This window comes from Ambystoma mexicanum, chromosome 13 (genome assembly GCF_040938575.1).
Source record: "Ambystoma mexicanum isolate Mex_15411 chromosome 13, UKY_AmexF1_1, whole genome shotgun sequence".
NCBI classification, from domain to species: domain Eukaryota; kingdom Metazoa; phylum Chordata; class Amphibia; order Caudata; family Ambystomatidae; genus Ambystoma; species Ambystoma mexicanum.
This window is the reverse complement of record NC_090938.1, coordinates 179,052,383-179,075,682: the sequence shown is the minus strand read 5'-3', so window position 1 is coordinate 179,075,682 and position 23,300 is coordinate 179,052,383.

Below are 23,300 nucleotides of genomic sequence, written 5' to 3'. Positions count from 1 at the left end.
CACACTTTTTGGTCAACATTATAAGAATGCCTCCTACAGAGTTTTCATGAAAAGTAAATGCACTTGTGATGTCATCAGTTATGTCATCAATGACATTTGTGATGTCATCTTTGATGTCCTGGGTGTAAGTGTTAGCAGTGCACGGTGGCGCGAGTTATGGTTGCTTATCTTACCATAACTGCCGAATTTCAGGGGTTTTTCGGTTTTACTTTGAACCATAACGTCCCTTTAACAAAGTTTTTTTTACTAAATTTGATAGGTTTTTAGTAGCACAACTTAACCATAACGTCCCTTTTAACAACGTTTTTTCACTGAATTTCATAGGTTTTTAGTAGCGCAACTTAACCATAACGTCCCTTTTAACAAAGTTTTTTCACTGAATTTCATGTTTTTAGTAGCACAACTTAACCATAATATCCCTGACTTTATATACATGTAACATAGAACATACTGAGCCCCTAGCTAGTGATTTCGATGTCCGCGGACTACCGCCATGTCCGCGGACATATTGAAAATCTGAGTGTGGTGAATGTAAATTTAAATAGTGTGCCCCATTTCCCCTTTGAGGTTGGCTCTGAAAAGAGCTGTTTTTTTTTTGTTTGCTGTTGCTTGACAGACACCTGTTATTTTGTATTTTTCTTTTTTTATTTTTCTTACTTTACTCCTAAAATCTTCACATAACCTTCTCCAAAGCAACTCTTACATTCCAAAACAGAATGGCATTTCCCATAAAATATAAGGAAATGCCATCTTCTTTAAAATAAACAGCATTACTGGAATCAATATTCTCATTATTACAGAAGAACATACCAGCTCTAAGCATGAAGGCACACATGCCTCGGTTGATTACACACCTAGCATTGTTTTGCTGAGGAAAAAAACTGAATATTGTCCCATATTGCCCTAGGTACTAATCCAGAAATAATTACTTTGGCATTTGGAAGGATGTTCATTACTGCTTGAACCAAGTGTTCCAAATCTGCCAACAAAGTAGGGGCACTGACATAGCCCAAATGGAAAGCACCATAGTGCAAAACTACCACCTGGGGACTGTTGATCCTGCCCATATCTTCACAAACTTATACAATTCCCTGTACATTGCAATTAGGCACAGTGCTCCACACCACCTCCACTCCTTTAACATCAAAATTCTTTGCAACATGCCTGCATTGAGTATACTGTTGTAAACCATGTACAAACATATCTCCGAGCACCAACACCCTGACTTTCTCTACTTCTGCCATCTTCACTACACACAGTCTCTTTGAACACAAATCCACAACCTCAACATCTGATTGGCTGATCCCTACAGTCTTCTTTCCATGCTGGATTTTCTGGAAAACCCCGGATGTAGCACGTCCTGTCTGCAGATGTAATACGTAAAGTTTCCGTAAATGATGTAAACAACTGAATGGATACCTCAAGGGATCACCGATCGCTCTTCTTCCTTATCTCTTCACTCTCTTGTCCCGAAAAAGGGTCCGACAGGGGGTGAATGCGAATGCCTCCCCGAGACCCTTCCTCCACCTTCTGGTCAAGAATAGAGGAGGGGAAAGGCCTCAGGGAAACCCTCTGGGGAAGAAAACGCTGCGTCGACAGCCTCTGGATTGATGTTGTCTGGGCGGAGAAGATTCAGGTAACCGCAGGTTGAGAGCCGTCTAATGGGAAAGGGAGAAGAGTATGGTGAGTATGAGATGGGTAAGTAGAAGGTAGAGTATTAACAGCGGATGGCAAGGAATTACCTGAAAAAGGGGGTGTCGGCCTATCAAGCTGGATAGGAAGTTCCCTGATAAAAACCTGTTGGAATCAGACTCGAGGATGTATAAGAAGTAAGATGTTATCAAACACCAATAGAGCGGGCTGGACCACGGGACTCGCGGCTCCTAAAGATTGTGATAAATTGGAAATGTCAGTTTTAATTCTCTCTCTCTGGGGACTTTATGGAATGTCTAACTATTCTATCTAACGTACCAAACGTCAGGGGGAGAATCTCTTTAGTGGACTGTTCCGCGAGATCCGCCTCGTAGCGGGTGAGTGTAAGAGCGCCGGCTCGAGTCCCCTGTATCGGGAAGGAGTTGGGAAAGAAGGTCGAGCCTGAATGAGGGAAATGGGAGAACAGGGTTAGGCAGAAGGAATACAAGGAGCGGACAGAATTAGCAACAAGAATCCTAGAAATGAACTCACGTAGCCTTGTTGTTGAAGAGTAGCAACGCGTCTGCGCGTTTCTGGCAGGAACAGATGTACTGAATCCCGAGCAGGAGGGCGGTCCTTCCTCGGTGCTGGGTTGTTCAACGTCTAGACCCACACCTTCCATAGCGGCGGCCATCTTGGTAGTGAAAATGGCCGAAATCCCTCTATGGAACCACCGATGCCAAAACTACCACGGTCTCCGGAGAGGCGTGACAGTATGCCCCCTCCAAAGGGCAGGGGCTCACGGCTTACCTGGATGGTTCCGGAAGAACCGGTGAATGAGAGCCGGGGCATGTACGGCCGAGGCAGGTTCCCAGGAACGGTCAGCTGGTGAATAACCTCGCCAATCAATCAAAAACTGAAGGCGACCTAAAAAAATACGAGAGTCACAAATGTCCGCTACTTCATATTCTGGTCCCGACGAAGTGGAAATAGGAGGAGGGTGAGTATTTTGCAACCTAGAAAACCGATCCATCACATCCTTCTTTAGTTGGGACACATGAAACACCGGATGGATCCTGGACCATGAAGGGGGAAGCTTGAGTTTGAAGGCAGATGAACCCAGCTTCCGTAGAATGGGAAAGGGACCGAAATATCTAGGAGACAATTTGGATGGGACCAAGTGCCGGGGTAAAAACCGGGAGGCCAACCACACTGAATCACCTGGCATCAAGGGCAGCGCCGGAGAACAGCGTTTGTCTGCAAACCATTTGACTCTACATTGAGCCTCTAGAAGTGAAGTTTTGGCCGCCAAATGTCCCGTCTGAATACTTCTGAGCAGATGGTCCACATCTGGAAACCGGGATGAAGAAGGACGGCCGGTAGGAAAACAGGAAGGGTGAAATCCATATGAACAAAAGAAAGGACTGGAACCCAGAGCGGAGTGATGAGAGTTATTGTAAGCAAATTCTGCCAATGGCATTAGAGAACACCAGTTATCCTGTGAAGTGAAGATGTAACAGCGCAAGTAGCCCTCCAACGTCTGGTTCAGCCGTTCTGTCTGGCCGTTAGTTTGTGGATGAAAGCCAGAACTTAATTCTCTGGAGATGTTAAGGCTCTTGCATACTTGTTGCCAATAACGTGAGGTATACTGGGATCCACGGTCTGAGATGGTTGTTTCTGGGAGCCCATGGAGCGTAAATATCCGCGAAAGGAAGATTTTTGCCATTTGTGCTGCTGTGGGAATACGGGGTAGAGGAACAAAGTGTGCCATTTTAGTGAAGTAGTCCACTGTTACCGTGATCACTGTGCAACCATCAGAGACAGGAAGTTCTACTATGAAATCTGTCGAAATCATTTACCAGGAACGATCAGGAACAGGCATCACAGATAGAAGACCCCATGGGGCCGACCGAGGGGATTTTGTTTGTAAACATGTGGCACATGCTGAAACATAATCTTGAATATCGCGGCCCATCTTCGGCCACCAGAAATGGCGTTGGATCAATTCCTTGGTATTAGATATTCCTCGATGACCAGCCATTTGAGAATCATGACAGAGTTGGAGTACAGTTCTTCTTAAATCTTCGAAGGGAATAAACAATTGTTTGTTCCTATAGAAGCATCCTTGAGAGGAGACCAGCTTCCAGTTTGCCACAAACCGGGGATTGATTCGTAGAAATTGAGAGGTTGCAATAGCCACCAACTGAAGAAAGGTCGTGATTTCCTGCAAAACTTTCGCTCTGGGAAACAAGGGTTCGCAGCAGAAAGGGGTTGTAGAGTTATAATCCTTTCTGGACAGTGCATCTGCCTTAAGGTTGACTCTTCCTGGTATAAAGGAGAAGACGATCTCATAGGGTGAAAAGAAATGTGCCCAGCGGGCCTGGCAGCTATTCCGGGTTTGTGAGTATTGCAGGGCTCGAAGATTGCTGTGATCGTTTCGTACTTCGATCGCATGTCTGGCTCCTAGTAGCAGGTGCCGCCACTCCTCAAAAGCTCTCTTAAATACCAGTAGTTCTTTTTCGAGAACCGAATAATTGATTTCTGAAGGTGAGAGTGTCTTGGAGAGATAGGCCATGGGACATTCTTCTCCTTGTCCATTTTCTTGAAGTAGAACGGCCCCTACAGCATGGTGCGAAGCGTCACATTCTACAATGAATCTTTTGGTTTGGTCAGGGGTAAGAAGTATGGGTTCCGTGGTGAAGCATTTCTTGAGTCTCTCAAAGGCTTGTTGAGCCTCTTCTGACCAATGGAATCTTGCATTCTTCTTAAGGAGTGCCGTCATAGGAAGGATTTTCTCGGAATAGTGGGGGATGAAGCGCCTGTAAAAATTGTCGAATCCTAAGAATCTCTGCAGATCCTTTACACACAATGGAACTGGCCATTCCATGGTAGCCGAGATCTTTTTTGCATCCATGGCGATTCCCTCGGCTGATAGGATGTATCCTAAATAAGCCACTTTTCCTTATGGAATTCACATTTTTCCAGCTTGCAAAAGAGATGGTTTTCTGCCAGTCTCTGCAGGACTTCTTTCACGTGCTGGATATGGTCAGTTATGGACCCTGAGAAGACCAATATGTCGTCTAAATAGACGATGACTGTATGCAGAAGAATATCCGAGAATATGTGGTCCATAAAACGCTGGAAAACAGCCGGGGCATTGGAAAGTCCGAATGGCATCACCCTGTATTCGTAATGGCCCAGGGGGGTACGAAAGGCTGTTTTCCACTCGTCCCCCGCGTGGATTCGGATAAGATGGTAAGCTCAGCGGAGGTCCAGTTTTGTGAAGATCTTAGCCCCCTTTACTGCCTCAAGAATATCAGGTATCAATGGCATTGGGTAACGATCAGGGGTCGCGATCTTGTTTAACCCCCGATAGTCAATACACGGTCGAAGTTCCGTTGAATCCTTCTTGGGGATAAAGAACAACGAAGCCCCGGCTGGAGATGTGGATTCCTGAATAAGCCCATTGCGTAAGTTCTTTTGGAGATATTCTTTAAGGACTTCTCGTTCACGTGTAGACAGTATATACATGCGTCCAAAAGGAATTGGAGCATCAGGATCAAGTTCCAAGGCGCAATCGTCTCTTCGATGAGGAGGTAATTCTGCGTATTCGGAATCAGAAAACACTGCTTGGAAATCTCGGTAGTCAATGGGGATTTCCTGGATGTTATTTGACACCGAAGTAGTGCACTTGTTTTCTTGCACAGAGATTGTAGAATGGAAACCCAGTGCTCCATCAGAAAGGCAATGAGTCAAACAATGTTCTGACCCTAGAAAAATTGTGCCGGCCTTCCAATTGATATATGGATTATGGGCTCAAAGCCAGGGTAGCCCTAATATCAAGGGATAATGTGCTGTACGGATGACATCGAATACGATAGTCTCTTGATGGGAAGCGATCTTCATCTGAATAGGTCTTGTCTGTTCTTTGATGGGACCGGAAACCAGTGGACTACCGTCCACTGATTCTACCGGGATCGCTATAGTCTTGGTGGAGCATGGTAATCTTTTATCATCCTTCCAGTGGGTGTCTACAAAATTTCCGGCAGCTCCGCAATCAATCAAAGCGGGAACTAAGATGGAGTCCGAGACACCCCACTCTAGCATAACCTGTATGACAATCATAGGGAGATCGGGTATATCTGTGACTTGCGAAGGTAAAGACATGGTTGAGGAACCTGTTATTGACTCCCTAGCCACGGTTCCCCGTGCGGTTGGGAAGAAGCGTTTCCCTGCCTCTTGGTAGGGGTGATTGGGCAGTCTTGGACTACATGGTCCTTGGATCCGCAATACATACACAAGCCCTTTACTCTACGTCGGTTGTGTTCTTCCGAGGTGAGTCTACCTCTGGTGATTCCTATCTGCATAGGTTCGTCCGTCTGGGCTTTCAGTGGACTGGGAGGATGCGTAGTCAAGGGTTTCATAGAACGATTCCGATGTCGTTCTCTGAGTCTTTCTTGTAGACGGTAATCCATCTGCATTACTATCGTAATCATTTCCGCTAGGTTTGGAGGTCGAGAAACTCTGGACACCTCATCTTTCAGTTTCTCATTTAATCCTCTACGGAATAGTGTTATCAGCGCATCATCAGCCCAAGAGGTTCCAGCTGCTAACTGTTTAAAAGTGGTGATGTATGATAATAGATCTTGCGATCCTTGTTTAAAGTCCAACAATTGCTCCTGGGCAGAAACTGTGATCTCCTGTCTACTAAACATAGATCTAAGACTGTTCAAGAAGGTGGGATGAGAATCTAGTAGAGCGTTGTTTGTGACAACCAGTGGAGTCGCCCAGGCCAATGCTGGTCCAGTTAAGTGAGCTATCATGTGTCCGACCTTGTCTCGGTCACTCTGAAAGAATGCCGTTTTGAATGAAAACTGGACTGTGCATGCCTCAATAAAGGCTTTAAGTTTGTGGGGATTCCCATCATATAAACCCCCCGGAATCGGACCTGGAGGTAATTCGGAACAGCTAGGAACTCCTCCGACCTGTTGCCTCAAAAAGGCATTTTCCTGTTTTAATGCCTGCACTTCCGCAGTCAAGGATTGGACTGCCGTAACTAACTGTTGTTGTTGGGCTGGGTCCATGGTACCCCAAAGAAGCTACCGTGGCCTTGAGGTGACCGTTCAGCGCCTGGGTATACCCAGTTTCCAAATGGGCGTTGCTAACTGTAATAAGTAAAGTTTCCGTAAATGATGTAAACGACTGAATGGTTACCTCAAGGGAACACCGATCGCTCTTCTTCCTTATCTCTTCACTTCCTTGTCCCGAAAAAGGGTCCGACAGGGGGTGAATGCGAATGCCTCCCCGAGACCCTTCCTCCGCCTTCTGGTCAAGAATAGAGGAGGGGAAAGGCCTCAGGGAAACCCTCTGGGGAAGAAAACCCTGCGTCGACAGCCTCTGGATTGATGTCGTCTGGGCGGAGAAGATTCAGGTAACCGCAGGTTGAGAGCCATCTAATGGGAAAGGCAGAAGAGTATGGTGAGTATGAGATGGGTAAATAGAAGGTAGAGTATCAACAGCGGATGGCAAGGAATTACCTGAAAAAGGGGGTGTCGGCCTATCAAGCTGGATAGGAAGTTCCCCGATAAAAACCTGATGGAATCAGACTCGAGGATGTATAAGGAAGTAAGATGTTATCAAACACCAATAGAGCGGGCTGGACCACGGGACTCGCGGCTCCTAAAGATTGTGATAAATTGGAAATGTCAGTTTTAATTCTCTCTCTCTGGGGACTTTATGGAATGTCTAACTATTCTATCTAACATACCGAACGTCAGGGGGAGAATCTCTTTAGCGGACTGTTCCGCGAGATCCGGCTCATAGCGGGTGAGGTTAAGAGCATCGGCTCGAGTCCCCTGTATCGGGAAGGAGTTGGTAAAGAAGGTCGAGCCTAAATGAGGGAAATAGGAGGACAGGGTTAGGCAGAAGGAATACAAGCAGCGGACAGAATTAGCAACAAGAATCCTAGAAACGAACTCACGTAGCGTTGTTGTTGAAGAGTAGCGCGTTTCTGGCAGGAACAGATGTACTGAATCCCGAGCAGGAGGGCGGTCCTTCCTCGGCGCTGGGTTGTTCAACTTCTAGACCCACACCTTCCATAGCGGCGGCCATCTTGGTAGTGAAAATGGATCCGTCTATTGGACCACCAATGCCACAATGACCACGGTCTCCGGAGAGGCGTGACAGCAGACCGCATAACTCTTAGACAGCCCTTCTACCATTTCCACTTCATTCTCTGTGCCATTCCCTCATTGGATACAGCTAAGCAGGCACACAATACGAAGAACGTCCTCAGAACACCCCCATTTTGTTTATTTTCGAACATTTCAGGACACAGCAAGTGTTCTTAGAACACATTCAACTTGCCAGCGAACAATACGGACAACGTCCTCAGAACACCCCCATTTTCTTTATGTACAAATATTTCAGGACACTGCAAGTGTTCTTAGAATACTTTCAGTTTGACAACGAACAATACAGACAAGGTCTTCAGGACACCCCCTGAGAACATTCCAGGACCCCACGAGTCTTCTTAGAACACTTTCAACTTGACACCGAATCCATTCTGTTTATTTACAAACATTTCAGAACAGCCGTGTTGTCCGCAGAAAAATCGAACACAACAAAAGTGTCTAGCACATAAAAAAAATAGAACATTGAACCTATCTCATACTCCCCCACCCTCCCCAAACACTCTTACACACCAACACACTCCACTAAATACAATTTTTAATCCAAGTTTCATTGCGCTGTCCGCGGTCGTCCGCAAATGCAAGATGGCGGGCGCCACAGAAAATCTGACGCGCTTCACGCACCACGTCGTCCAATCAGCGAACATGTCGCATGTCCGCGGACATCACGCAAGCCGCTCGGCCAATCAGGGCACTGTCCGCAGAGCGAACCGGGAAGTCCGTCCACAGAGTGAACAGAGACATCACTAATTTTTTTGCCTTACATTTTGGTCATTTTAAAAAAAACTATTGGACGGATTTACAAAATCGGGACCAAGCCCCCGCTCCTGCCACAAATTTGGTGTAAATCCGTCCAGCAGTTTGGGCTGTAGGCGTGCGCAAAGTTTTTTCCCATTATGTCTATGGGAAAAAACAAAAGCTTTGGGACCCCCCCTATAACTTTGCCCCCCCTGGACCAAACCTCTCCAAACTTTGCAAAAAAATTCAGAGTGGGCCATATGCTTTTTTTGCAAGTATGATGAGGATTCGTCCAGAGGGAGCGAAGTTATAAGCCACCCAAAAAATGCTCTTCCTATGGAAACACCAACTTAACCATAACTACATGGACGCTACTGCGTCCATGTAATATATGTGTATATATAATAATGATAAATCAAGTTATTTTTGTATAAAGGGGATGGTTGGCGAAGAAAGGCACAGATGACTGTTATTTGTGAACTCTTCGAGAACAAATAAGAATCTAGGGCAAGGGAACCACCATCTGGAATAAGACACATTGTTCTTGAAGAACTTTTCTGTTGAAGCCCTTCATTCTTTCTTTTATGAACACTTTTTTTTCAAACCATCCATGATTAAAGACCTTTCCCCTTCACCTTAGTGTAAAGCTTATAGGGTGAGGGTCAGAATAGAACTTTGGAACCCCGGGTGATTTGATTTGGACATTCTGACACAGACCGATTCTTAGTTTTTGGTTTCGGTAGGGAAATTCCTCTTAGCGCAGGGTCAGAGGTTCATTTTTCCAACCCCTTTTGTTTTAATAAAAGTATTTACCCAGAAACATGGCAAGCTTGTGTCTCACCTTCATTTCTGACTCCTCGCAATCCATTACTGGAAATTGCATTGAGTAATATAGGCCACCCCCAGCCTCCCTGACCCATAACAAGATACACAAGACCATAGTAGCAAAAATGCATAAACATGTTTATCACCACATCTCGCGCACAAAACAAACATATCGCTTTGGAGTCAGCAATGATTGTGAATGCTCAGAGACCCTAAAGAACTTGAAATCAACAATACTCTGGATTTGTCCTTTTGGCAATCATTCCGCATACTGCATTGCAGGTTCATGGTCTACAAAAAAGTGTCCTTAGCTTTCAATATCAATTTCCCTATATATCTGCCGAAATGGAACATACATCCTTTTCTGCTAATATTGCAGCTTATTTTCACAATCAAACAGTTGTTTCAAATTCCGAGCCCCAATGATGTAGTCAATATAAAACATTTTTTAAAAAGGCTCTCTTATATGTGATTCACCATGCTCACTTCCAGCTGCAAGTAGACAGATTTTAACTTGGTAGCGCAACAATATAGTGTGATGACTCTTGGAAGAGCTTGAGAGACAGGCCTTCCATGCTCTTCTATGCTCTGTGTGCATCACCAACCGTGCCATATACTCTGTCTCTATGAGGGGAGACGGGTCAAACACCTCATTGTTGCAGCATGAACTCTCTTCCATATCATTGAGTTCCATTTGGTATCTGTGATCCACATCACCTTTGAGTACACTGATATCACATGCTCCATCGTGAACATTCTCTGTTCAAGCACAGTCGCTCTCTCTCTCTCAGCTTATTCATGTCCTGGTAAATAAGCACCATGCTTTGTGCCAGTGTGTCTATTTGACATGATACTTATTTTTTGACCGTCAATGCTAAGTGTTTTACATCTGCTAATGGTTAGATACAATGCAGAGCTATGTGCAGCAATATTCACAGTATCCCTTCCACAGGCCTTCTCAGGCGATTCTATACAGTTTAACAAAGGAGGTAGAAACCTCTCCCTTCCCCAAGCTTTTCTTAGGTTCTCCTTCATTAATATCAATGATCTCTTGATTTTTACCAGAGGATATTCTCCCCTCCTCTGGCCTCTCTTGACTTTTGGCAAAAGATATTTATCTTTCTCACAGTCTTCGTTTGACTTTAGTCAACGGATATCTCTCTCATCCCCTGCTCTTCTCTTCTCATTATGTGGGTACCAGACCCCTTCTCAGATATATAATGTATCTTAATCAGGCCCGGTTCACTACCCTGCCAGGCATTGTCTTGCATGCACAATTCTCCAATTCTCTCTCACCCACTCTCACCCAGTATGCCTCTGTTTAATTTCACTGCTCGGTCCCACTGGGACAAGGAACTTCCTCCCAACCACAGCCTCTAGGGGTTCCCAGTGCCTTCCTGGTCCCCCTCTGCACACCTTCTAACTTGATCCATGTTGGTTTCTGTCCTCGACAACACCAGCAAGCTTCTCTGGCATCCCCTTGGCTCTCTCGGTCTGCTCTCGGTTTTCGGCAGCTCCGCCACGCTGGTTTCTCCCTGCACGTCAGGTCTTCACTGAACCACTCGGCTGGCTTCCTTCCCACCACAGGACATCGGGTTTCGAGCCTTCGGGTGAGTTTAGGCTCTCCTCTGCCTTTTCGGACACCGACTTCCTTCTCCAGGCATCCAGGTCTGCAGCACGTCCTCTCTGTGCTGCCCCGCTTCCCAGCTTGATGCTCCTCTGGGGCCGGACTGACCCTGAAGAAAGTCCATTGTCCGTTTTTAAGGTTAATCGGCTCTTGAATCTCAGATAGCTAGTATGTTTGTCTTGGTTCTGCATAGGGCTCTTTATTGCCCTGCTCTTTTTCGTGTCAGTACTTGTAGAACTATCAACTCCCATACTTTCACCACTCTTCCTTATCACAGTATTCTCTATCTTATAGACAGAGCTACTATGTATGAAGTAACTAACAGAAGAAAGAGGAGACAGAGATGATGGGGTGCTTGGGCCCTATCCATGTTGTGTGATTGATAATGTAGGGTAGGATGGTTGTTCACATACTGCGTTCTCCCTTGATAGTCTTCCTTTCTACCGCAGAGGGGGTTCCTTCTCATGGGATTCTCCTACTGAGTACCACCCCCAGGGGCACTATCGGGGAGTGGTCTCATCTCCCTGGCCTCATGTGAAGGGTTTCCCTTTGGAGAAGAAGTGATGACATCAAGGAAATTGTCGCACCACACTCAAAATGGCTGAAAGAGTAAGGCATTTATTAGTATCTGGTGCTTGAGGGCAACTTGCAGTCTGAAGCCACTTCACCTTTACCTGTGTAGTTCAGACTGCAAGACCATGCAAGGCCTCCAGCCACCAGATGAAGAGATGTGTGATGAATTGAGGGAGTTCATCCCTTCTCCCAAACCGGGAGCCCCCTTATGAGGCTAGGGAGGTGAGCCCACTCCTCAACACCCTCCCTAGGGACTGAGGCAAGTGGGTCCTCACTGGGGGAGACTCACCATTAGCGGACAAGGACTGCCATTTCTGTGAGGAACTCTGCAAGGTTGTGCACACCGTGGCCTACATGAGTGCTCTCCAGTACCAGAGAATGTTAAACACCAGGACTAGTACGAAGAAACACTTAATAGACATCATTATCACATAGAAAACAAACATGTCCCTTTAAATTTAAATACCCAATCGACTGGGATGAGTACATTGCATAGTGTGTCCTTGACGAGTGAGAGAGGGAGAATGGAATGCATACACAGGCAAGGAAACGCCCTAGCTGCGTAACACCTGGAGAAGGCAGAATACTTGTCCTTGACGAGTGAAAGAGGGAGAATGGAATGCATACACAGGCAAGGAAAGGCCCTAGCTGCGTAACACCTGGAGAAGGCAGAATACTTGGAAGCCGGGAAGCCTGCAAGTTTCAAACTTGCATGATACTGAAGAGCGGGATACCAGAGCTACAGCGAATCCCCAGCATGAAAAACCAAAAGGCACAAGCCGTGGGGAAGGTGGTGGCGAGACCAATAAGGATCTGTGGTGGACAGCATGTACACAAACCATCACCGATATCACTGCAGGCAAACAGCAGCAGGGTGTCCGGTCACTCATCGGAACACAGAGACACTGCGAGGAGAAGAGTAAACCTGAGGAAGAAAATGCAGATGAAGACAGGCCGACGGTGCTACGGGACAAGAGAGAGGGACCCTGAGGTACAAGCCTCCTGAAGATGTTCTCCCTCACAGTGAAAGTTAACAGGGAGAACAGTAATAATGGGAGGTCCCGAGGTCATCATTATACCATGCAAGCAATTTGTCTCAGTAGAAGTCATGAGGCCAAGTTAAATCTGAAATTGATGAACTTAAAGTGCTGTGGTGTATATTGAGAGAAATGAACAGTGGATAATAATACCCTGGGAAAAGGGAAAGAAATTCGACATTCTGTGCAAGAAGAACAACATAGCAAAGAGAGAGAACATTATGATCCAGAGTTCATAGAAACTATTCAATGGAACCAAGTACAGAAGCACGTAGGCCAGAACAAGCTGAACAATAATTATCCAGTTGGGAAAGCTTATCAGAGATAGTGTTTTCCAAGGATATGCTGAAACCAGCAGCCAGTAAAATAGATCTTATAAAAGATCCACAAAAGGGATTCCTAAGGAGGAGGCAAAAGTCAATAGTCCATTTGAAGAGTTACAGAGACTGATCCAAGAAATCGCAAGAGGCTATTTGAGGATTATATATTAATCAAGAATCCTAAAGATCGGTACTAGAAATATACTCAGGAGAAGGGAGATGTTCTCGTGATCTAAGTTAGTGATATGGTCAGTTAGGTTAGTTTTGGGTAACAGAGGTATTCCTTTGGACATTCGCACATGACTGACGGGCACTTTAGTAGCATAGGCAGGGACCATCCAAAGTGATAGGGAAAGTTAGACCTCATAACATTACTTTAATAAACCTTTGTGAAACATGTCCTCACAGCATCAGCATCCTTCTTCTGGCTCATCACAGATCACCCCCGAAGCCTCACAGTTACAAACCCCCTGCAGAACACAGACATAAACAAAGTCCCCAGAGCACAAGCATCAAGCCCAGCTAAGCACAAGAACAGTCAAATAAAACATTGATAATTCATTCAAAATAACAATGCAATGCTTTTATAATAATTGTTGTTCGATGTATAATTATATTTCCATGGGGAATGGCATACACTAGAGGGCTTATTAGGTAAAATGCCATGCTGGAGCCAGACCTCTGTGTCAATTTCTATTTCCAAAAATATACCACTTTGGAAAAAAATGGGTAAACAGTAGTTACAGTTGGATGCAACTCAACTTCAGCTTGTTGCCACTGAATTGAATTGAATTGCTAAGGCAAGGAAAGTGGAACAGGGGATAACAAAACAGCGATCTTACGCGGCCCAGTGACATTGAGAACGCGCAAGTGCATGGGAGAGGGGGAGGGGGAAAAGTGCATGGAAGGGGGGAGAAAAGGAGAGTGCAGAGCAAGGAGAAACAGATAAATAATACATAATTAAATAATAAAGGCAACAAACAATGGTGGCGCAGCCAGAAAGTGGCAAGTGCTGGGTTTAAGGCAGCAGATTGGGTAGGTCTGGTAAGTGCAGGAAGAAAAAAGGGGGTGAACTGTATGGGTACAGATACAGACCCCAGTGCAATGGGTGGCCCGGAGAGAGTTTGGGAGGGTGGCAGGGTGTGCAGGTACCTGGGCCTAGAGGACAGAGGGTGGCCAGGTGCACGGTGCCAAGGCACAACAGATTCAACAGGGGGAGGGGGCAAAGGCAGAAGCAAAGAGGAAGGTCTTGAGGTGCTTCCGGAACCGGAGGTGGTTCTCCTCAGGTTTTAGAGTGGCAGGGAGGCTGTTCCAGAGGGAGGCCCCAGCCGAAGAAAGATATCTACCCCCAGCTTGTTTCTTTGAAAAAAACTGACCCTGAGGAAGGAGCAGAGAGATCGAGAGGGGCAGTATTTGCGGATGGATAGCTGAAGGTAGGTTGGACCCGGGCCCCAGAAAGCCTTGTGGACAATACATAGGGTTGACAGATTAACATTAACAGCACAAACACACTTAGAAGAACACTAATGGAATGCTTAGCTGTCAAGTCATAATTAAGATTTGTACTTTACATACTAACATGTGGTGTCACTGATTTTATGGTCTGCTTCCGGCACACCGTATATACAGATTACTACACCAGATATATTACTATACTTGGTGGATTCCTAACCATCTCCCCCAAAAACAAAATCATCACTTTTAATTTAGGGGGCAAAGAGGCAAGTTAGAATCATTGATTTCGCTCTATGAGTACCCCGTGACCGTTTTGCCAGATTTGAACACAATAATGATAATGTCAACGCATGTCATCTTTCACTGTCATACATGTTCCTGATCTATAAAGAGGAAGCGGTATAGTACCAAAATATTGAACCACATTTTTTCATATCCCATAACAACACGTTTTTTAACGCATTTCACCAAATTATAGATGGGGGGGGTTGGGTTAGAGGATTCGTTAAAGTGGGAGGTGTAAGGGGAGGATGTGGGGGTCCTCCGCCCACATTAAATTGCGATAAAATGCATTAAAAAGGAAAACGAATTTGATGTTATGGGATTCGAAAAAAATAATTCGATGTCATCCCGTAGATCCAAAGCAGATAAGCAGAGATTTGGAAATCTAGGAAGCAATGCAGAGCGATATGTAGCAAGGGCGCGTGATACAAGGAGTACTGCACGGGGAAAACGCATATCAAGGAAGCCCTGACCAAATTCCCCCAGTTTTTGTATGCATGATATGATAGGTTATTTATAATGCGCTTAATACCCAGAGGTTTCTATACTTGGACCCGTGGATCGAACCTGTGGTGCTCTGTGTTGTCTTGCTTCCAAGGCGAGTACGTTGCCCCTGAGCTATCCTCCTGAGACGATCCATCGACTAAATCGATCAAGGAGATTTAGTTCCATATTTTAAAACAGCTGTTGGCACGTTTCCTAACTTGCTGTCATTTCATCAGGAATCACAATATAATGTACCTAATGTAACTTGTGATCTAGTACTCATAGACCTTGCGTTTCAGTGCTCCATTTCTCAGCACGCGAAAATGTCTGGTAAAGCATGATGGGAAATACAGCCCAAAACAAACGAATTTTGATGAAATGACAGCATGCAATTCAACATGTTTAGGAACTTGACCTGTTTTGAAATATGGAAATGAATCACCTTGATACAGTATATAGGTAAGACTTGTGGAAGTTGATTCAATGATGCTTACTTGACACATATGATAATTTACATACAAATGGCTTCTGGCCTATCTGGCTACAAAGGTATGCCTGATCTATTCCTTTTTGGTGCCTTGGGTAAGCTTAACTAATCTAACTAGGCTCCAAACTGCAGTGAGCACATCTCAAGGCCTTACACCAACCAATTCCACCCCCTCTGAGTACACCTAGCTGGGAGTAACAGAGCTAAAGTACACCTCACAAGTTGTTGGCTTATCAGCCCCACACTGTTAATGCACTGAACCTCCTCTTGCTTGAGCCAGAGCCACATTTAAACAAAGACCAATCCGAACCACACTGACTTTCCCTGCTTACTTTCTACTGGGTGCCTCCTGCTTCCACTTTCTCCATCTCGCTCTCAACGCACCCCCCCACATCTGCCCATCAAAGACCAATTTCTGGAAACCCAGGCATGAGCACAATGGGCAATGTCTACTCAGAGAAACACCAGCCCCTCCAAGACACTACAGTGGTAGCAAGGACAGTATTATTGTGAAATGCATCAGAGTGTGCAGGTTTTATGACATCAGGTCCAAATGAATGCGAATACTAACCTTGGCTAACCAAACGGTTTTTTAACTGCGGATTTGGGGTTTTGCAAAGGTTTCTTACATGTAGTTATATTGTTATCATTGATTGCTTGATCTACAGTTTATTAAGTAGGCTGGAAGGGCACTTCATTCTATAATCTGATTATGGCATGTAGAAAACATCCTAACACATAACAAAAACCTTTCAGACATGTATATATCTGCACTGGAAATGCCATGAACAACATCCATCAATACCATTTATATGTTTCAGTTTAAAGGAATTTATCTGCAAAGATATGAATACACCAGGCAGCAGATGTAATTAGCTGTAGTCAAATGCCAACCCAAATGTGCAAAGCTGTTGTATAGGATTTGATCATGCCAAATGAATCTCCAGTACTGTCTGTGGAAAAAGTCTTGAACTCTGCCGGTGGAGGAAAGAACCAGGAGACAAGCCTTCTCTGTCTACACCCTCAGACTCTGGAACCTCTTCCCCACTCGCCACTCCCTCCTACAATTCATGAAGGAGCACGTTAACCTCCTCTTCAAGCAGTGGCTCCTCCCAAACACGTAATCACACGCCCTCCATTTCCAACCCATCCTGAGACTGGATGATCTGCTCCCCCAATGTTCGCTCCCTTCTGCTTTATATTGATCCCTTGCGGCCTGATCCCCTCACCCTGTACATCTGCCATGATTTGCATGTTACTACTCTACCAGTAAAGCACTGTGTTGCTTCTCGGAGCTAGGTCTGTGCTCATAATACAATAATAATAATAATAATAATAATAACAATAATACGATCATTGAACGGTTCAGTACAGTACCTGTTTTACGAAGAGATCCAAATCGTCAAATGATTCAAGGGATTTTGGAATGCTTGCTTTTCTGAAAAAAGATTTCTAGAAAATAAAAATAAAAGCAACAATGAGCTCCGTCAGTCAGTGCATTTATGCATAAAAGAAGTCTGTTAATACATTGCTTTGAACCCAGCTGGGAAGAGGTCATGTGGCCAAAGGCTAACACAGGATCAATGACCCGCAAAGCTTGGCCTTTGGGAAGGATCACACATGCCATTGTGTCCGGTCACTCCAAGATGTACTAGTTTACTGGGACACCGGGATCATTGTGTCTTTCCTAATGCATAAGGACTCCCAGGATCTTCGTGCCCACCCACCCCCAACTTTGTAATAGGAATGCTCAATGAAAACAAGAACCAAATGGATCATCAAACCCACACTTTTTTTAATTTGCAACTGTATAAATTAGATATTTAGCCAGAAGTAAACAAAGCAATATTTGCTATTTAGGCAGCACAGCCACTGCAGTGCATTAATCAGACCATTTCAACTCCTTATGGAATTGCATGCAGGGAGGTGTGTGTACATTCTTAAAGAGTTCTACAGTTCCACTTTTGAACATTTTACAGTTTTCCTTTATACTTACTGTATATATTGTAGGCATAATAAGGATGTTAAACTTGTTTTACTAGACAAAATGAGTAGTTTTTTCACATGGAATAAATCTGCAATTATTTAGGATTCGCAAAAAAGATCTGTGTATAAATGTGTAGAGAGTCTGAGACAATAATAGGATCTGTTTTCATTCACATTTTATTCTGCACAAATGACACATGTAAATATCAGGCCAATAACCAAATAGCCCTCGGTATCACTAATAGTAATGTATGATACATATAAGGCATTGGTACCAATACCAAACAGTAATGTTGCATTAATATTAGGTATCACTACTTATATTGTCTGAAATCAAAAAATAAGGAATTGCATTAAGATCGAAATTGCAAATGATATGAGATAGTGAATGATTGGTTAATTCACACATAAATAAACATTATCAGTTGTTTATGTTTGGTTTATAATCAAGGTGGTTGGTGTTGTCTTGCATCTGCATTGCGTCATCGTGTTGTCTGTGTTCATTAAACGAGTGACATTTGTATCTTTCACTGTTAGACAATATTGTATGTCGAAAGTGAATTTTGAAAATATTATGGGCATCATTACGAGTTGGACGCTAACCCTGGCGGTATTACTGCAGTGGCTATTTGCCCTACCGTGAAACCCCCTAATGCTGTTAGTGCCTGATCACGGGTGTGGAGGAACGGTAAGTCCCCATTCCCCATTGGGCTAATTCGGGAATTTCCCATTCCCCATTGGGCCCAATGGGGAATGTTCAGCGATGTTTCCGCTGGCAGTATTAGCGCCGGCAGAAATAGCGCCGGAAATCAGCAAAATCAGAGAATATTTCCCCGCAGCTCAAAGCTGGGGCAAAATCCACCAAGCACGTGATTTGACAGACCCTTAAATGCAGCGGTAATAGCGTTACCGCCACATTTAAGGGTTACCGCCAAACTTGTGATGAGGCCCTATGAGTTGTACATGTTTTTGCACCCAAGCTGTCATTTGTGTGTCTCAGTGAATCCATGAGACAGCAGGGGCTAGAATGTGAATATACACCATTAGTAGAAATTGGGGTTGTGCCCATTTGAATACTGGTGAATAACAACGAGTGCCAAGACATTCATTAGGAAGAAGATACAGCATTAGGGATGGCAGTGCAGGAATACCACTAAACTGCTGATCTAAATAGCCCAGTGATTTGAAGCATCCCTGGAAGCTATGCCACTTCACAGGAAGAATTACCCGAGTTCTTAGATTCTAAACCGAAGGGTATTTTCAGGATTCAGTCCGTATACCCTTATGAATCGAAGGATGTGATTTGTTGTCATCAGGATGATTGCATTCTATTTAAGGTGGGGCAATATGAAAAAGAAAAACAGCAAATTGAAATGGAAGCTGATGTGCCATGATATTTGAGGGTGGCATCTCTCCAAAGAGAAATAGCCACACAACTAGAAGAAAGCACAGAAGTCCTTCCTTTAGAGGATTTCCCAGAATTCACTAAAACGGTAGAGGAACAAATTCAAGCCACATATGCTAGCACTAATGAAGAAGAGAGAGACCAGTTGAGAAAAATATTCATGGAGTTCAAAGAGGTATTTGCCAAAGACTCCTATGATTGCTGGCTTACTGATTTGCATGTTACTACTCTACCAGATTGATATGGTAGGGAGCCTGCATTTATGCAACAATATACGCTACCTTTGGCCTGTCTGGAGTCCCTATCCCAAAAATAATCAAACATTTGGAATCCAGAGAAATCAGACCTACCCACATTACTTCCAATACACCCATATTATTTGTGCTAAACCCCAATGGTCAATGGCGCTTGTGTGCAGACTTGAGATAATTAAACAAGAGGGTACCTGTGTGAAGGTGGCCACTTCCATTTATTGATCAAGGTCTTGCACAGATTCAAGGGTCAACGGTATTTACCACTTGGATCTTACAGCAGGGTATTGGTGTGTGCCACTAGCTGATATATTCAAAATCTATTTGCCTTTTCGTTTAACCAACTATAGTATGCATGAAATCGTACTCCATTCAGTTACATCATAGTGGGAGTGAGTTTGGGATATTTCTGAGCAAAGAATTCCCAGATGCAGCTGAGAGGGGGACTGTGATTTATGTGGATTATGTCCTGATCAAGAATGAAGACATAAAAACCACACCAATGAAATTAGACACGTGCTTAGTGTGATGCTGGAAATGCATCGGAGGGACAGGGCCTCCGTATCCTTGTCCTTTACTGCTTTTTATTGTGTGTTCTGTCGTGTCTTCCACGCAGGAGTTCATGTGGGACACATGGCGGTGCATCTCTCTCTTCTGGTTTGGTGAACAGACCCATAGGATACCCTTATGGCACCCATGGGTGGGGGTACAACCCTGTGCCCCTAGTGTACGTTTTTGGGCACCTGTGTGTGGCTCACAGAGCAGGGTATGGGCTGGTTGCAGCTCCATGCTGAATTGACTGGTGCCCTGAGCGTCTTCCATTTTGGGATGCCCAGGCCCTGTCACTGGAATCGGTAGATTCCTGATGGAGACAAGATGGCCCCCGTGGCCTCTTGCCCTCAATTGCCTGTTACCTTGATCTTCCCGAAGTCTCGGGAAACCCTGACTCTGTCCCTTCCCCCTGATTGGCCGTTGGGAAGAAGTTCCATGTATGGTAGTGTGGGGAAGTGCTGACCAGACTGGCTGGAGCCTTCCCAACGACTGTATGTTGTGGGTACGCCCGTGGGTGGGACCTGGGTGAATGGAGTGTGTGATAAATATGCATTCTGTGTTGTGGATGTCTAGTATCTGGTGTTTGACACAATGGGCCTGATCACGACTTGGCCATTACCGCCGGCGGTATTACCGCCGGCAGTAATAGCCCTACCACCGAACTCCCCGGCGCTAATAGCGCCGGATCATGAGTTCGGCGGTAAGGTAATTCTCCATTCCCCATTGAGCCCATTCGGGAATGCCCCATTCCCCATTGGGCTCAATGGGGAATTTTTGCACTCTTACCGTTGGCGGATTTCCCGCCGGCGGTACTAGCGCAAATTTTTGGCAGATTTCCGCCCAGCTCAGAGCTGGGGCGAAATCCGCCAAAGCCCTGATTCGGCGGACCCTTAAATCCGGTGGTATTAGCGCTACCGGCGGATTTAAGGGTTACCACCGAAGTCGTGATCAGGCCCTATATCTGGGGACCTCTCACTGCTAGGAATCGTGTTCAGAGGTATTCAGAGCTGAAGTCCAAACCACGAAGAGTAACTGGAGTGAAACCTGAAGGTTCACCTTGAAACCCTGCTGGAAGAGAAGAATTGCTGATGCTCTCCTTCATGATCTGAAAGCTGCTGTGTCTCCAAGGACTGACCCAGAGAGGACCTGGTAAGGCGCCCTCTTCCCGAGCTATGAGGGACCATCGTGCACCAGCTGATCTTTGCCAAAGCTCCCTGGTAGACAGACCTTCGACAGGCTGCCGAGCCGAGATGGTGACCGCCGCGGAATCACAAGGAGAAGCGCCCGGACTGTTGTCCTCCTCTGTCGACGACCGCCGTCGCTGACCGGAGCCGCTGTGCTCCCGTTGCCCAAGAACTTTCAAATCCAAGGACGCTCTCGTCCGCATCATCGCCGCTCTATCCTGCTGGAGAAGGCCCGACCGTCGACGCGCCGAGGAGCATCCGCCGGTTACTTTCCCACCACCCAAAAGACCACAGAGACGCCGACGACTCGACGCCCTTGTTGGGCCACAGTTCTTCAAACTCTTTGCGGTCCAGAACTATCGACATTGAGGTGCCCTGCACGCCTCTTCCTTGCAGGACGTTTACGCTTCCCCGTCAACGAGCACTGCTAGGAACGAAGCTGCCACTTCACCGTCGTAGTTCTCCCTGTTCTCCGTCGGACATTCGACGGCCTGTGACTCCTGCCTTAAAGGGAGGGCACTCAAGAAGGGCCGTCGATTCCCCGACGAGGAACGCTACAACGCAAGGTACTTTGGGTTTGCAGAACTATTGGGAAGTCGCTTGTGAACAATATATGGACTGGGGTTGTGATACATCTTTGCTTTACAGGTTGCACAGGTGGGGGGATCTCCACACAGAACTGTGTCTAGTTAGCGGGGCCAGTATTCTGCCAATTGTTCCAACCAACTGCTTTCCTCCTAATTTCTATTGCAGGTTTCTTTGTTGTTGATCTGCGTGACATTCTGACAGTATAGTTGATGCACTTTAAGGAGATCTAATAATATCGGTGGTACCACTTTAGAATTGTATATATTTACCATTGTTGATTTTCGGAGCACAACGTGAGTTATCGTGATAGTGTACATAACCTTGAATATTAATTATATAAAGACTGTGTTTTAACTAATACAGTGTGTGGACATTCCTTTGTGGGGGCTTGGGGACTACACTGTACCTAAGAACCAGCCTGCATCACCTCCTAGGCCTTGATTGCTCGACCACGTTCACCACTAATAGAGAATCTTGGCTGGGGTCCTCTGTGCCTCTCCTCTACCATATAGAGAGCAGAAGCACAGACCCCCCTCCAGTCTCTACACTTAGTCAGTTGCAGAAGGCTGGGGCAAAGGTATAATTACAGAAAGCGCAGAGGTGTAGAAAAAGTGTAAACTTCCTGGGACATGAAGTAACAGAGCAAGGGTTATACCCACAAAAGAAAAAGGTTTAAGCTATTCAGAAATGAAAAGATCCCACCAATCAGAAGGGCCTGAAGAGTTTGTTAGGAATGATAAGTTACAACAGGAAATGTATTGAAGATTATGCAGAAATTACACAGCCGCTGGCTACATTTCGCAAGCAGGGAGTACCCTGTAATTGGGGAAAGGAGCAATATGAGGCAATAGCCAAACTGAAGAACTGTCTGATAAAATCTCCATGGTTAGCTTATCCGAAAAAGAACCATTTATTTAATTTATTTTATTTATTGCATTTGTTAATACGCCCAAACCCGGAGGTATCAAGTTACGGTGAGAAGTGTTGCTTGCTGGTTACAATTATCAGAAAAAACATAGAGGTACAAAGAGGAAACAAATTGAGAAGGGCATATCTTCTCTGCAAACGCATGAAAAAGAGCATAGTAAGACAATAAACTGAAGTGAAGCAGTGGAGTACAACAGATCTAAATAATACTTTTGATGGAGACAGATATTTACAATCAGATCTACAATCCAAGGGTTACGTACAAAGCATCAGTGGTAGGCTTAGTATTTATTGAATAACCTGGTTTTTAACAGCTTCTTGAATTGAGTGTGGGATGTTTCATTAATAATATGGGTTGGGAGGGAATTCCAAAACCTGTGAGCTGCAATAGTGAAACTGGAGTTATCGGATCTTGAGCTCTTTAAGCGGGGGGTAACCAGGTGATTGCTGGAGTTAGATCTTAGGGTTCTGATGGAAGGCACCCATTGAGGTAAGTAGGGGCATTTTGGGACCACCATTTGTTTGTGGTGGTGAGGGTTTTATGTAAGATTCTGGCTTGAATTGGTAACCAATGTACATCTCTCCTAATTTGAGAGATATGGTCTCTTCGTTTTATACCAAGGGCTGATCTCGGGGCTTTATTTTGTAATAGCTGTAGTTTGGACACATTTTTATTCATGGTACCTAACAGAAGTATATTACAATAGTCTAGTTTAGACATGATGAGAGCTCTCCCGAGTGTGATGCAATTCTG